The sequence below is a fragment of the Haemorhous mexicanus genome, chromosome 16, assembly GCF_027477595.1.
Source record: "Haemorhous mexicanus isolate bHaeMex1 chromosome 16, bHaeMex1.pri, whole genome shotgun sequence".
Lineage (NCBI taxonomy): Eukaryota > Metazoa > Chordata > Aves > Passeriformes > Fringillidae > Haemorhous > Haemorhous mexicanus.
The window spans coordinates 10,683,846-10,697,706 of record NC_082356.1 but is presented as its reverse complement, the minus strand read 5'-3'; the positions used below and the strand labels follow the sequence as shown (position 1 = coordinate 10,697,706).

At 47.5% G+C, this 13,861-nt stretch overlaps 1 protein-coding gene and 1 pseudogene across 1 annotated transcript in view; one reads left to right on the top strand and one right to left on the bottom strand.

Annotated features, from left to right (window-relative positions):
- Positions 1–13,861, bottom strand: part of LOC132334720 (zinc finger protein 883-like) — a 156,559-nt gene that overhangs the window by 34,709 nt on the left and 107,989 nt on the right. The window lies entirely within an intron of this gene.
- Positions 8,438–11,821, top strand: LOC132334853 (lanosterol synthase-like; annotated as a pseudogene).

The following is a 13,861-nucleotide window of genomic DNA, read 5'->3' as shown; positions in this document are numbered from 1 at the left end:
CTTTACTGACAGTGACCCTCAGGGGTAACATGGAATGACCTGATTTCTGCAGAATGTCCACTCTCAAAAGATGATCACCTGGTAGTTACAAATGCAGGGCTGTTATCAAAGACTGTACTTCCAAAGGAAAACTTTGCCATACAACAATACATTCAACCATGTGTGTGTGAGATGGCAAAGTAAAAGCAGAAAACTGGGAAATTGCATTTTAGAAAAATGATGTCATTTCTACTGCATATATTATAAACACTGCTAATCTGAACAGAACTGGAAAAACTTTTTCCTTGCTGTTGTAGAACAAGAACAGATATAAAACAAAAATGAACACTCAAAAGGTGCAGATAAATCAGTGTGGTAAAATTATCTAATATAATTTGTCATTATAATCTGCATAAATTTTACAATGTTTTAGTAGACCACTGAGATAGGCCTGTTGTGGGGCAGTGAGCAGTTGGGAGAACATGCTTTTTCCTAATTTCCACATTTTGGATACTGTATTGGATATGCAAAGGGTAAATCCAATGCCAAACCTACACACATAGTAAAACACACCACCACAAAGCCACTTGTTTTTTTTTTAATTTGCTAATATTTATCCACATTTTTATTGTATTTTAACTTCTTTAAGAACCCTCAAACCTTCTAAGGGTTTACTGTTAACAATACCTTCTGTCACTGTTAGAAATAATTATCATCTAAGTCTTTTAATGATACCCCAAAGACTAAGAAGCAGATTTTCCAAGTCTGTTTTCCCACCCAGGGTTGTGTGTAGGTGCCCAGAGAATATTTTGTGTTACATCTCCACCCACCTGACTGAGGGCTCTGCTGCTGTGCTGCATGGTTTATGTCTCCTGTACCTCAGTACCACGGAGCAGCTTTGTGCTCTTGGACTCTTTCCTTACTACTCCACAGATTTTCAACTGCACTCTGAATTTTATTTGCACTCTGAATACTTTAATGGCTGTGTATTTTTTACACTTAATGCACCTTGCAATTGTGAATTTAATATTTAGTGGTTTACATCAGACTTACTAAGAATTACTAGTAATTAAAGGCCAGAAATATTAAAAGGAGGCTGTTACTCTGCAAAGGAACTCATGCTCAAATAACAAAGGATGGACAGAAATATTTCTAGGTTTGTTGTTGGTGGCTGAATAGAAGTGATGTAGCTCCATTTTGGCTCACTTCCTCCCCTTTTTAAAATACACCTACATACTGCATTTTCACAGGTTTATTCTAATACTGACTAGATTAATAGAGAGAAAAGATAACAATTTTAATGAAGCTTTTTGTGTTTGCTCCTAGATATGAAAACAGATCTGAACTTACTGCTGGAATGCCTTAAATCTCAGTTGGACTGCCCTCTGTCTCAGCAGGAGGCTGTGGTCACTGTCTATTCCATTTGCCAACAAAACAGTAAGAAAGGCTTTTCCTTAGAAACAATGCAGGCATTTATGTTCACCATATATGCCAAGGAACTGGTGGGCACTGTAAAAATGTCTAAGAGACATAAGGCTTGAGATGTTGGAAAATCTTAGAAGCCTTTCATTTTGCAGAGAAACAGAAGTAAAAGTTTCTGTTCTTTTTTCCTCTTGTAGGTGAAGCAAGCGAATACTTTGGAGGAATTGGTGGTTTGATGTTTAGAAATGACCTTGCCAAGTCGAGTGCTCATTGCATTGTAAAGGAAGCAGCTTTATTTACATTGGGGATTATTCTAGACAGTAAAGGCAATAAAAATAACACTGTTTGTATTTCTGAGTGTGCTATGGCCCCCTGTCATTACTTGTGCTCCTGCTTTGTCTCCATTTTCTTTTGGTCTCACAAAATGGGACTACAAGATTGTCAGTTGGAGCAAGGGCAGGGAAGGGGCCCCAGTTGCCCTGTCCATCCCCAGATTTGATCTGTGCCTTGCTGACTTGTGCACACAGGGTGTCTTTAAGTTACCAGACAGCTGCACTCCCCCTCTCCCTCAGCAGCAAGTGTTCAGTGACTCCTGGATTGTTCCAGAGCTTGCCAGGGTCCTGCTTGGTGTAGAACTCACTGCAGGGGGAAGCCCTCAGGCACTTCATAGTCCTGCCCTGTCTCTGCTCCCCACATACTGGCCACAACTGAAACTTAATAATTTAGGATAATGAGTAGCTTACTTTAGGACTTAATGGTTTTCACTTTTTGTTTTCAGTGTCTTGTCAACAGACTTTGTGTACTTCTGCATTGCTTGAAGAACTCATTTTATTTTGAATTTAAAAGGATTCTGATGTGAACTTGAAAAGAATGTCTGTTTCTGTCATCTTAGTACTGGTGTCAAATAATGGTAAGTTGGGTTTTTTTCTGTGTTACAAGAACACTCCTTTTCTATTTGCCAATCTGCAGTCCAAACTTTGGAACATGCAATAAGCAATGTTTTGGTGAAGTGCATTTATAAAGATGAATGTTTGCATGTAACCGAACCTGAATTGTCGAAGTAGGTCATTGCTCACTGGGATTTCCTTAAACAGCAGAACGTGGTTTAGTTCTAAGAAGAGAGTTTGCAAATGCAAACCCATAGTTTCTGAGAGTGTCTAGAAAGAGAGAGACATAGAAAGGTTATTTACCAATATGTTGATATGATTTTACATTTCCTTGTGGGGAGGATATGTGCTTAGGAAAGGGAATGTATGTATGTAAATTCAACTTGCTGTTAAGATTTTGTCTGCAGTTGCATTTGTCTCTGGAGTCTTGTGTGTGTTCTCTTTTAGAAAATGGGCAAACCCATGTCAGAGACACAGGCTGCATCAGCCTGCTGCTGCAGTTGTTCAGGTGAACAGGGTTGCAATTCAAACAGACAAATAGTAGGCTGGTTAGCAGCTATGTTTCCTTGACTGTCTGGGACTTGTTTGCATTTCCTTAACAGAACATCTCTCTCCATATCTGAGAAGAATCTGTCAGCTGAAAACACTGATCCCTGCTATCAGCTCTGGTCCTCAGTGTGCAGCACTCTCTGTGCCTGTGTCAACAACCCCCAGCACGGGACGTGTTGCTCTGAAAACTGTGGAAGAAGTTCAGAGATATTCTCCAAATTGGTAACACTTTGGTTTCATTTTTACTGTTCAGCTGAAGTTGATTTCATTGCGTTTTGATTTGGGGTAATTTGTTTTTACTTTTCTAGAAGATAATCAGAACATTTGCTGTGGGGTTTTTCCCTATGCCAAAGGGTGGCTAGAGAGTTGCACAGAGCCTGAGATAGTTCGTCCCATCTGTTCATTTCTTGGTCTCACAGTTGCAAACAACTGGAAGTGCAGCTCAAGCTTTACACAGCTTTGCATTTGATAAAAGGAAGTTTAATTCAAGAGCTAAATGGGTTTTTCTTTCTTGTCAATCTCTACAAAGTCATTTGCTGCTCTTCCCACTTTGACCACTGTATTCCACCATCTTTACTTACACTGTGCTGTGCTCAAGTCCACAAATAGCCAAAGTCTGCTTACATTTGATAGGGTCAGTAAAACTGCTGGGAGCTGTTCTGATTAAAAGTGTGTCTAAATTAAAGTCCTTGTGACATGGCTGAAAACAATGACTTAGGTAGAACTCAGGCATGATGTTTGCCATTTGTGTGCACATATCAGGGTCATGTTTTCCTGGAACTATTTTATCTGCGGTTACTGCATTTCTTGAGATTAATGTATCTCCAGCTTCTGTTGTATAAGAAATGTAATGACTGACACATGCACAGAAAAACTCTGATGGACTTAACTTGGTGAAATGGTAAAAGAATTTGCAGACTCTGTTGCTTAAATCACATTTTTTTCTTTTTTCCACTGAGCAGATGTGCAGAAATCTTTTGTTTCTATTGGAGGATTGGATACATTAGCCAGAGTTCTCTTTGAGCTTATGCCTGATTCCTGTTTGTGTCACTCCAGCATGAAACTTGCAGTGGTAGTAACAAAGATTCTGGCTGCCTGTATTGCTACTAACTGTGAGTGGAAAGACATTTTTGATCTATGGCAACTTTAAAATGCTATTTTTAAAGTTTTGTGCTGCTGGAAAAGTTGCAGAAATGAATGCTTAAAGGCAGTTAAGTTCTCCACATCCCAGTGGATGTTGCAATGCTTTTTAAAACTCAGAGGTGTAAGTGGGGAGTGATTCAGTTCATCTGAGGTGGATTACTGTCCCATCATTGCTCAAATAAATGCAGTGAAATTTAAACCCAACTGAAAATTAAAACTGAGATGCTCCTGCCCATGCTGGGTAAGTAAAGCTGAGCTCTGGGCCTGGATTTGACCAGTCAGTTTGGATCCTGGAGTTATGCCTATGGCTGAATAATAAATTGTGTAGCTTTAGGAAGCTTTAGTCATTTAGAGGTGGAGCTGAACAGACGTGGTGTTTGTGCACAGCACACTCTGCTCTGGTTTGCTGGCCGGGTACTGCTCTCCTGATGAGGTTTTGTGTTTTCCACAGAAGGTTTGCAGAAACCTGTGATCCTGACGAGCCTGTGCTGTGGCCATGGTTGCTGTATCTCACACTTCTGCCATAAGAGCTTCAAATGGAAATTCCCAGAAGTTGAAAAGCATCAGCCTGCACTAGTTGTGAGGGTAGTTTCAGCTCAGTTGGGTGTGACAGGACTGGGCCTCAGTGTGGATGCTCTAGCAGTGGTGTTGCCAGTGCCAGGAAGGGCTTGCCCCCTGCTCTTTTTATGGCAGATACTCTGCGTGTCAAAGCTTATTCAACTCTCTCTGGCTTCATGCTGGAGCTGATCAAGGACATGGAGAAATTCAGCAGGGATCTGCAGAAGTTGCACAGTGCAAAGCCCTCCTCATTCATCAGATCTTCTGCCTCCTCTCCGTGGAGCACAGGCTGGGAAGATGGGCAGGGCTGGATTTGGGAGCAGCACAGGAGGGGTGGGGTAATCTGAGCTGTTCAAGGTGGAGCAGGGCAGGGCTGAGCAGGCCCAAGGCTTTGAGGGCTCTGTACAGTTCCCTCCAAACCCAGCATTTGATCCTTGGATAATTCCTGTACACTCACAATCGACTTTCTTTTCCTTCCAATCATTTTAACCAACAGCTGCCATGAGTGTTGTCTTGGCAAAGTATCCCACTCTGTCAGAGCTGCTGAAGCTGCTGTCCTATGAGACACTGAGCACAGGAGAAAAAAATCAGTATTATTCTAACAATTGGACACTGTACTGAAGTTTGTGGTAAGATTTGCTTTTTCTTTTTCCTGTCTGTCAGCTTCTCCTAAATTCTCATCCACTGACTCCTCCTGTGGTGTCACTTCATCAAGACTGGAACATGAGAGAGTGTTCAGTTAAATAATACAATGTCAGTATTTGGACAAAAAGTTTTCTAGAATGTTCCATCTTTAAATTTTAAAGCTTGTTAGCAGGAAGTGTCTTTAGTAGCTTTGAAAAGTAGACTAAATATGCAAGAATGCAGAGCTGGGCTTAGGTGTCACAGGGAATAATTAATCCAGACCTGAAAGCTACTACCATCCAGACCTAGCAAATGGGTTGTCTTGAGCACCCTTTTCATGGTCCTTGGCACATAGAGCTTCTCTCCACTGCTTACAAGGCCAGGAATATTTGTAAGAGCCATGTAAGAGCATTGGTTTCAAGACACAGAAGCAGTTGGTGGCTCTGAAATGGTTTTGTCATGTTCCTCAGGGCTTGCCCAAGCATATCTGGTACAAATACAGCACTTCAGTTGGTATTTTGTGGTAGTGCAAGCGAAGAGAAAGGGAAATTCATTTGTACTTCTGGTTTTTCTCATGTATGTTCAGAGAAACAAGAAAAAGGCCTTTTGTTCAAAAAGGTCGATTTTTATCCTCTGAGTGCCAATAACATGTTCAATAATTAGCTCAAGAGGTCATAAATTTATTTGAACAGACATTTTTTCATGAAGGATTAGTGAAACAAGACTTAATGGAAAATGTCTTTTGAATAGAAAAATTGTTAAAGCTGCTGGGCTGTGCTGGAGTGTAGCTGCCATTGCTAACAGGGGGAAGGCTGGGGACACAAAGGCACAACATTGCCATTTGCCATTCTCCTGCTGAGAGAGCCTCCTCTAGCTTTGGTGTGGTCACTATCAAATGCTTGGGGTCACAGGATTCCCTCCAGAGTGGAAGTGTTGGCCTTTGAAGGCCAAGGATCTGCAGGAATTACTTCAGATTTAACAAAACAAATTGCATTCCTGCTTCGGGCTGGAAGAATGTGTTGGACCCTGACAGGGTGTTAGATTTTGCAGGCTGCCAGATGTGCAGGGGACTGGCCCTGGGCAGAGGGGAATGGATGTGCTTTATCTGGATCAGTGCCTACTTAGAGGTGTGTTTAAAGCTGCTTTTCTGGCAGGACTGGCCCAGTAGAAAGCACAGTCCAAAGGGGCAGGTGACCGAGGTGGGCTGTTGAGCAGGAAATTGGCAGCAGGAGACATGGAACAAAGTGTTTAAGGATTGTCCTGGAGAGGGGCATTGGGAACACCTCAGGGAAGGGCCCACCTAAGGGCCAGTGTGCTGCAGCCACTCCCTTCAGCAGAATGTGTCCGCTGTGAAGTCCCACAGGTGACCTGCTGGTGTCCCTGCAGTGACAGCATTGTGGCTGAAGCAGGCAGACAAAGCAGGGGAGAGTTTTCTCAAAGCAATGTCTCTGCTCCTGAAGCATTTGCTGTTGTTGTGTCATTCCAGACGTGCCTCTACAGTGGCATTAAATAAGATAGCAGTAATGACAAGAAAGCACCCATTTAAAACTCCTGGGAAAAGGAGATACCAACTCTACTTTTACCCAAGTTGCTGAGAAAATAACTGAACCTTATCCTCATTCATCATTCACCTCCCTTGTGTTTTGATTTTCACCTCATCTGTCTTTTTATTTTTGCCTTTCCCTCTGTTTGAAACACACTGACTTTTAATTACAATGAAAGGGGACAAAATCATCAAAGCAAAAGAAAACTGTTTATTAGTGAGGATTCAGCTGAGCCGGGTGTGTCTCCCTCCCCGAGAGCCAAGCACACACACACCCTCTGAGAAAATGGCAATCTTAATGTGCCCTTTACACCCGGCTGGGACGGTCCCTATCCCCTTTCCCATTGGATGGGTACTCAGGAGCTTCCATTCCCTACTGACCACCAACTTTTCTCTCCCCTCCCCTCTTGTCCTACTTTCTTTTGGTCAGGTCTTCAACCCCGTCCCTCTCACTGCAACACTCAACACCCAACCTGAACAAATCCAAACCACAAACAACACATAGAACCAACAAATTCCATTCTTTTCTTTAATAACCTTTTGGCTTCAGCCAAATATCACCTCATCTCTCACACCTCCTCTGGTCCTGTGCTCTTCTTACTGATAGGTCTAAGTTCTAGAGCAAAAAAGATATTTGCAGTTGTGTGGGCCTGGGTTTCCCTGTCTCAGAGTAAAGGACATCCCAGAATTGTTTCCCATGGAGTCTCCTGTAAATCCATGGGTTTGACTTACTCCATGAATGCTCAGTCAATGCCCCAGAGCTCTGTGACCACATGGGCACAGGGCTGTGCTTAAGGGAAGTGCTGCCTGGCATTGTGGAGAAAGAAACCTGGAGAAATAGATGCCAAAAGAGCAGCTTGGCCTGAGCCTGCTCTGTGTGGCCCAGCAGCTCTGGATCACTCAGAGCAGAGGTGGGTGAGCCACTGTTTGCCCAGTGTGGGCTGGGCAGACGTGCTCGCCCAGAGTCTGTACTTCCCTGGGGATCAGTGGAAGATTCTCCTTCATGAACCTTCCTCCCAGCAGCTGAAGCTCTCCCTGCTCTCTCTCTCCCCTCCAGCTGCCGTCAGCTGCCCCGAAACAGAGCTGGTTTGGGGTTTCCCCACCAGAGCTGGTATTTCAGAACTTCGTCGCTCGGGAGGTCTCTGAGATGGAGCTGTCTCTCATTAATAAGGACAAGGTAAGTGCTGGCACCCGGAGCTTTAACACTGTGCTGGAAGAGGAGAGTGCTGTCATTCCCTGAGTGTACAGCAAAGCAAGTTCTCTGCTGCATCACGTGCAGAAGAAAATGTCTCAGCACCTTGTTCTGCAAGATGGTGGAAATCTTCCAGTATTGGGAATTGCCCCCTGATTTTGGCCCTGCATTGATGGTATCTACCCCAAATAGTTTCCTTCTCTTGCAAGCTCTGGATTGATAGGAATGTTGAGGGCTCTAGAGTTTTTACCTGCTCTCATGCTGTGCCTTGAGTCTATCCCACACCCTGTGTCTCCTTGGTTAATCTTGGCTCCTGGTAGGAATCTCTGCCTCTCTCAGCCAGTTTGGCTCCCTTTGTGCAGTTCACAGTCACAGCTCAGGGGCTGAGTCTTCTCTACTTTGTGCTGGAATCACTTCTCATCAATGGCATTGGCACTGCAGGAAACATGTTCTGAAAGAGCCCTGCAATCAGGCTGATGGAGCAGAAGCAGTGAGAGGCCTTTAGGTGCCATTTCAGGCTCCTGCTCAGCTTCCTCCAGCTCAGCTCAGCTTTTCCAAAAGCAACACGGTGCTCTGCTTTCCCTTTGGAGAACCAGAGCGCATCCAAAGCCATGTGCTCCTGGAGGTTTCCACCCTCACTTGATTCAGAGCTGCCTATGTGACCTAATGTCATGTGATGGCCCAGACTGAGCTTGCTTTGTCACGGTGGTTTGGGACCTGGGTTTTCTGCCCGCCCCATAGACCTGTAGGTCTGACTTTATTCTCACAGCTGGCTTGAGGCCAGACTGGAGTAGTACTGCCCATGAGGTTGTACCACCCCCATCTCTGCTTGTCTGGGCAGTTGCTGAGCATGAGGAACTCTGATGGAGGCTTTGCCACTTACAAAACCAAGCAAGGAGGCCACTTACTGGAGCTGCTGAACCCCTCGGAGGTGTTTGGTAAGGGCAGCTCTGGGGGTTGGTTGTCCTGCCCACTGAGAAGGGACAAAGTGGCCTGGGCTCACCATGCCCAGTGGGTGCCTGACAGGGGATCAATGTGCCCTGGGTCTGGGGCAGGCTGGCAGCAGCTGGCCTGGAGGCTTGCCCACACAGGGGCTGTGGCACTGATACCCATTGCCTGCTGGCAGGTGACATCATGATTGACTACACATACGTGGAATGCACATCAGCTGTCATGCAGGCACTGAGACACTTCCAGAGCTAGTTCCCTGAGCACCGAGCCATGGAGATCAGGTGAGGCACTGAGATGAGAGCTGGCCAGGGGAGAAGGCAGGCTCAGTGTCCCAAGCTGCCTGCCATGGCCTCCTGAACAATGTAGCTGCCTGTCGGCATGCTCTTGTCTCTTGTGCCCTCCAATAATGGGACCCATCCAAGCGTCAGAGGGGCTGATGGAGCCCCCAGTGAAGCAAACACTGAGGTTGAGTTGTTTCTGAAATGGATGACTTCTTTCCTGTCCAGGGAGACTCTGCAGAAGGGCCTGGATTTCTGTCGCAAGAAGCAGCGAGCGGATGGGTCCTGGGAAGGGTAGGTGGTGTTCCCAGCACCCCGTTTTCTTCTGGCTGCCCCAGTGGGAGAGGGATCATCATGGCAAGCATTCCTGGCTGGCAGGATCTGTGGGAGGGAAAAGAAGGGCTGATCCTCCTCTAGCTGCTGTGCTTTGCTCTCAGTTAACCTCCCTCCAGCCCAGGCAGAACAGGTACAAGACGCAGAGAAGTTTGAGGTGGCTCCAGCTCCTGTGGTCCCAGTTCTGCTGACACCTGAGTTAGCTGGGAGCAGGTGCTGGTGGGACTGGGCATGGTTGGGTCATAGGGGAAGGCAGGCTGTAGCTCTGTGCCTGGCTCTGCTCTGCTGTGAACACAGCTGTGTTGCAGCCTGCCTCTCCCTGTGGCCTTCACCCCTGACAGTGCTGCTCTCCCCTTCTTCTAGGAGCTGGGGGGTTTGTTTCACCTACGGCACCTGGTTTGGTCTGGAGGCGTTTGCCAGCATGCAGCACACATACCATGACGGGTGCGAAGGGAATGTCTGGGTGCCCTAGCCCTGCCTACCTCCTGGGCCAGGGCAGGACTCCGTGGTGGAGCTGGATGGATCCCTGGCTGTGCATGGGCTCTCCTGCCTCAGGGACTGCTCCTCCCAAATCCAGTGCCTGCAGTATGGCCAGGGCATACTTGCTGCCTCACTTTCAAACTCAGGGCAGTCCCAGCCATGGGCACTTCTTCTCTTTGCAGCTGAGAACTGTGAGCATCCAAATACTCTCTGTCCCCAGTCCTGTCTTGATTCTGGCTCCCATCCCTGCAGGACTGTCTGCCAAGAAGTGGCCCAGGCCTGCCAGTTCCTGATCTCCAAGCAGATGGCAGATGGCGGGTGGGGAGAGGATTTCGAGTCCTGTGAGCTGCACACATACGTGCAGAGTGCCGAGTCACAGATCCACAACACCTGTTGGGCCCTGCTGGGGCTCATGGCTGTCAGGTAAGAGTAGCCCCAGTGCTCAGGGAAAAGAGATCAAGCTGGGTTGGGTGGCCCTGGGCCTGGCTGGTGTGACCCAGTGCAAAGCAAAGCTTTTGATCATGACTGCAGGCCTCCAGCCTGGGAAAATGGTGCCGTATTCATATTATTTAGTGTCTTGGGGTTGTGGGGAAAGTCCCAAAGCACTCAGCATGCCTGGGGCAAGCTTGGGGCAGCCTGGAGGTGGTTGAGCTCCCCAGACATGTGGATGAGGGTTTGCAGATGTTTGGATAAAGATGCTTACATTTCCCTTGTGCTTTGTAGGTACCCTGACATCAGTGTGCTGGAAAGGGGCATTAAAGTGTTGATGGATAAGCAGCTGCCCAACAGGGACTGGCCTCAGGTACATCTTTAGTCTTTCCAAGAAGTTCCTGAACACGCAGCAGTCCCCTGTCACTCATACCATTCTGCTCTCTGCTTGTCTCCCAGGAGAACATTGCTGGGGTGTTCAACAAGTCGTGTGCCATCAGTTACACCGTGTACCGCAACATCTTCCCCATCTGGACGCTGGGGCGGTTCTGCCGGCTGCATCCCAACAGCCCCCTGGCTGGGTAGCTGCCAGCCAGAGCCAGAGCCAGCCCCTCGGCTGGGGCAGGGCAGGAGGAGCAGGGAGCCCTGTCTACTTGAACCTGCAGCCCTGGACTTGTCTTGGATCCCGGTGTCTGTGTGGGGCCGTGGCGGTGTGTGTTGCATGGGATATCTCCATGCTGACCTTAGCATGTGGACTGCTGCCTCTGCCAGGGAAGGGTGCTGTGCTGGTGCTGCAGAGCCTCTGCTTGCTGTTGAACCTCTTCTAAACATTCCCTTTCTAAGGTTTTTTCCAGGTATGTTCCCCATCCCCAGATGGGGAGTGAAGTGCCTTTTCAGACCATTTTGAAGATCAGATGAAGCTGCCGAGCTGTGTTGTATTTCACATTTGGACAGACTCTCATCCTGGGTCGCAAGGCTGCCTTTATTGTCACATTCTGTCTGTCTATACCAAGAGTGTGGAATTTGGGGTCTCCCCTGTGCCCACCACTGGGGCTTGGGGGGCACCGCACAATCCCTGCTGAGCTGACCTCTGTACTGTGGGTGCCAGTGATGGCCTTTGAGTTACTCGCTCTACTCTGGAGCCCATGCTGGGAGGGGAAGGACACCTGTCCTCCCCCAGGTGTGTAAGAAAAGGAGTGCTTTGCTTAATTTTCTTATTGTTCTGTCCCCCAGCTGGTGGCACCTACCTTCCGCAGGTGAAGTCACCACCAGCCCTTGGAGAAGGGGCAGCTGAAGCAGAAAGCTGTGAGGTGGTTGGCATCATGGCACAGCCTGAGCCCAGGGCTCCAGGCTTCCCCCAACTCAGACCGTGGTGCCCTGGGGCATTCACAGGTCATTGTCAGAGCTGGAAGTCAGATGGGATAATAAATTGCTAAGGGTGATGCAAGAGGAACTTCACTGTGTTCTCCTTTCTGTCTGCTAGTGTGTGTCCCAGGCAGAGGGGAGCTGGCACAGCAGCCTCATGTCATGTGGCTTGGCTTGCCTGTCCCCAGACGTGTGAGCACCATATCCACCAAACCATGCTGGGAGCCTGTGCCTCCTCTAAAGCATTTAGCCACAGAAAAATGTAATCAAGGAAGCAGCTCACTAAAGGGGAATGATCACTTCCCTCATCCTGCTGCTTACGCTCATGCAGATAAGCAAGACAGAAAAACTTATTTATTTAAGAAGATTCAACTCAGGCTGTTTCAACTCAGCCCTGTTTGCCTTTTCCAAATTATGGACCTCTTTATACCTGTCTGTGATATTACTCTGCATTTGAATTTCTTCTTGCTGAAACTGAATTATTCAAGTGTCATGTGGTGATGTGTCTTGAGAGGACATGGCTGTGTGGATTTCACCTATTGTTAAAATCTGCTCCAAGCTGCAATTTTGGATTGAGCACATGCAGAAGAGATCAAGTAGATACAGGATATATTCAGTACAATTCTTGTTTGATAGAAACTGCTTCTTCCAGGAGTCCTCTGGCACTCTTCCTAGGGATCTTCTAGAGTATTTTGATCTCTGATTTCAGAGATGCCAGGTGTCAGTCCTAGACTACTCCCAGGATGTTAGCTGAGGTGATTTTTTTTCCTTTGGAGAAACTCTCAGGTTTGGAATCTATTCAAGATTCATCCCAGGCATCTGGAGTCTTTTGATGTATGGTTTTGGGACCTGACATCTTGGGTGGCAGCCCCAGACTCTTCCAAGAAAACTTTCTGAGATTATTTTTCTGTTTTGGAGGAAATCTGTTTCTGTTTTTCAGGAGTTGCAGCACATGAAAAGAGAGATACAAATGCAGCCTGGTTTATTACATGCAATAAAAAGAGATCCAAGATTTAGCCACAACCATGGTGATCCTAAGCACTGTCTCTTGACATGATGCCACCCACTTTGTCCCACAAGGTCTTCCAGTGTCCTGGTACACTTAGGAGAAAGCAAGTGATCCTCAGGGTCTGTACAGGGATCAGTACTGTGTAATATTTTTATGAATGACATGGATGAAGGGATCGAGTGCACCCTCAGCAAGTTTGCAGATGGCACCAAGCTGAGGGTGCAGTGCCTCACCTGAAGGACTGAATGATGCAGAGGGACCTGGACAAACTGAGGAAGTGGCCCATGGAAGCCTCATGAGGTTCAACAAGGCCAAGTGCTGATGCTGCACCTGGGTGAGGGCAACCCCCAGCATCAGTCCAGCTTGGGGGATGAAGGGATTGAGAGCAGCCCTGCCAAGGAGGAGCTGTGGATACCGGTGGGTGGGAGCTGGACATGCCTTGGCCATGTGCACTCACCCCCAGAAACCAACCATGTGCTGGGCTGATCACACAGCGTGGGCAGAAGGACAGGGAGTTCAGGGTGAGACCTGAACATCTGCAAAGCTGTAGGCACACAGTTTGTGGTGACTGGGAGTGGGGCTGGGCCCAGCCTCATCCCACTGGGAACAGCTGTGAGCAGCACTGACAGCAATGAGCTCTGGAGTGCCCAGGGGCACTGACCAACCACCAAAGGGAGCAGAGGGCAAACAGGTGCAGTGCGTCAACAGGAGGACTATGAAAGGCTGGGCTGAAGGAGAAGAAGGGCAGATGCTTGCAGCCTTCTAAAGAGGTGAGGTGTTACAGTGTGTGGGTTGGAGCTTTCTGATATTGTGTGGTGATTCTCTGTGTATGGTGGCCATCTCAACTGCGACATGTGCTGTGACACAGAGCTGCCTCCAGCCCTGGGGTCTCAGCACAGGAAGGACATGGAGCTGTTTGACCAAATCCAGAGGAGACCATGAAGATATTCCCAGGGCTGGAGCCCTCTCCTGTGAGGAAAGGGTGAGAGCTGAGGGTGGTCAGCTTGGAGAAGGAAAGGCTCCAGGGAGACCTTAGAGCCTCTTCTAGTGCCTAAAGGGCTTCCAAGAGAGACTGAGAGGGGCTTTGGACAAGTGTCTGGAGGGCCAGGACAAACAGGA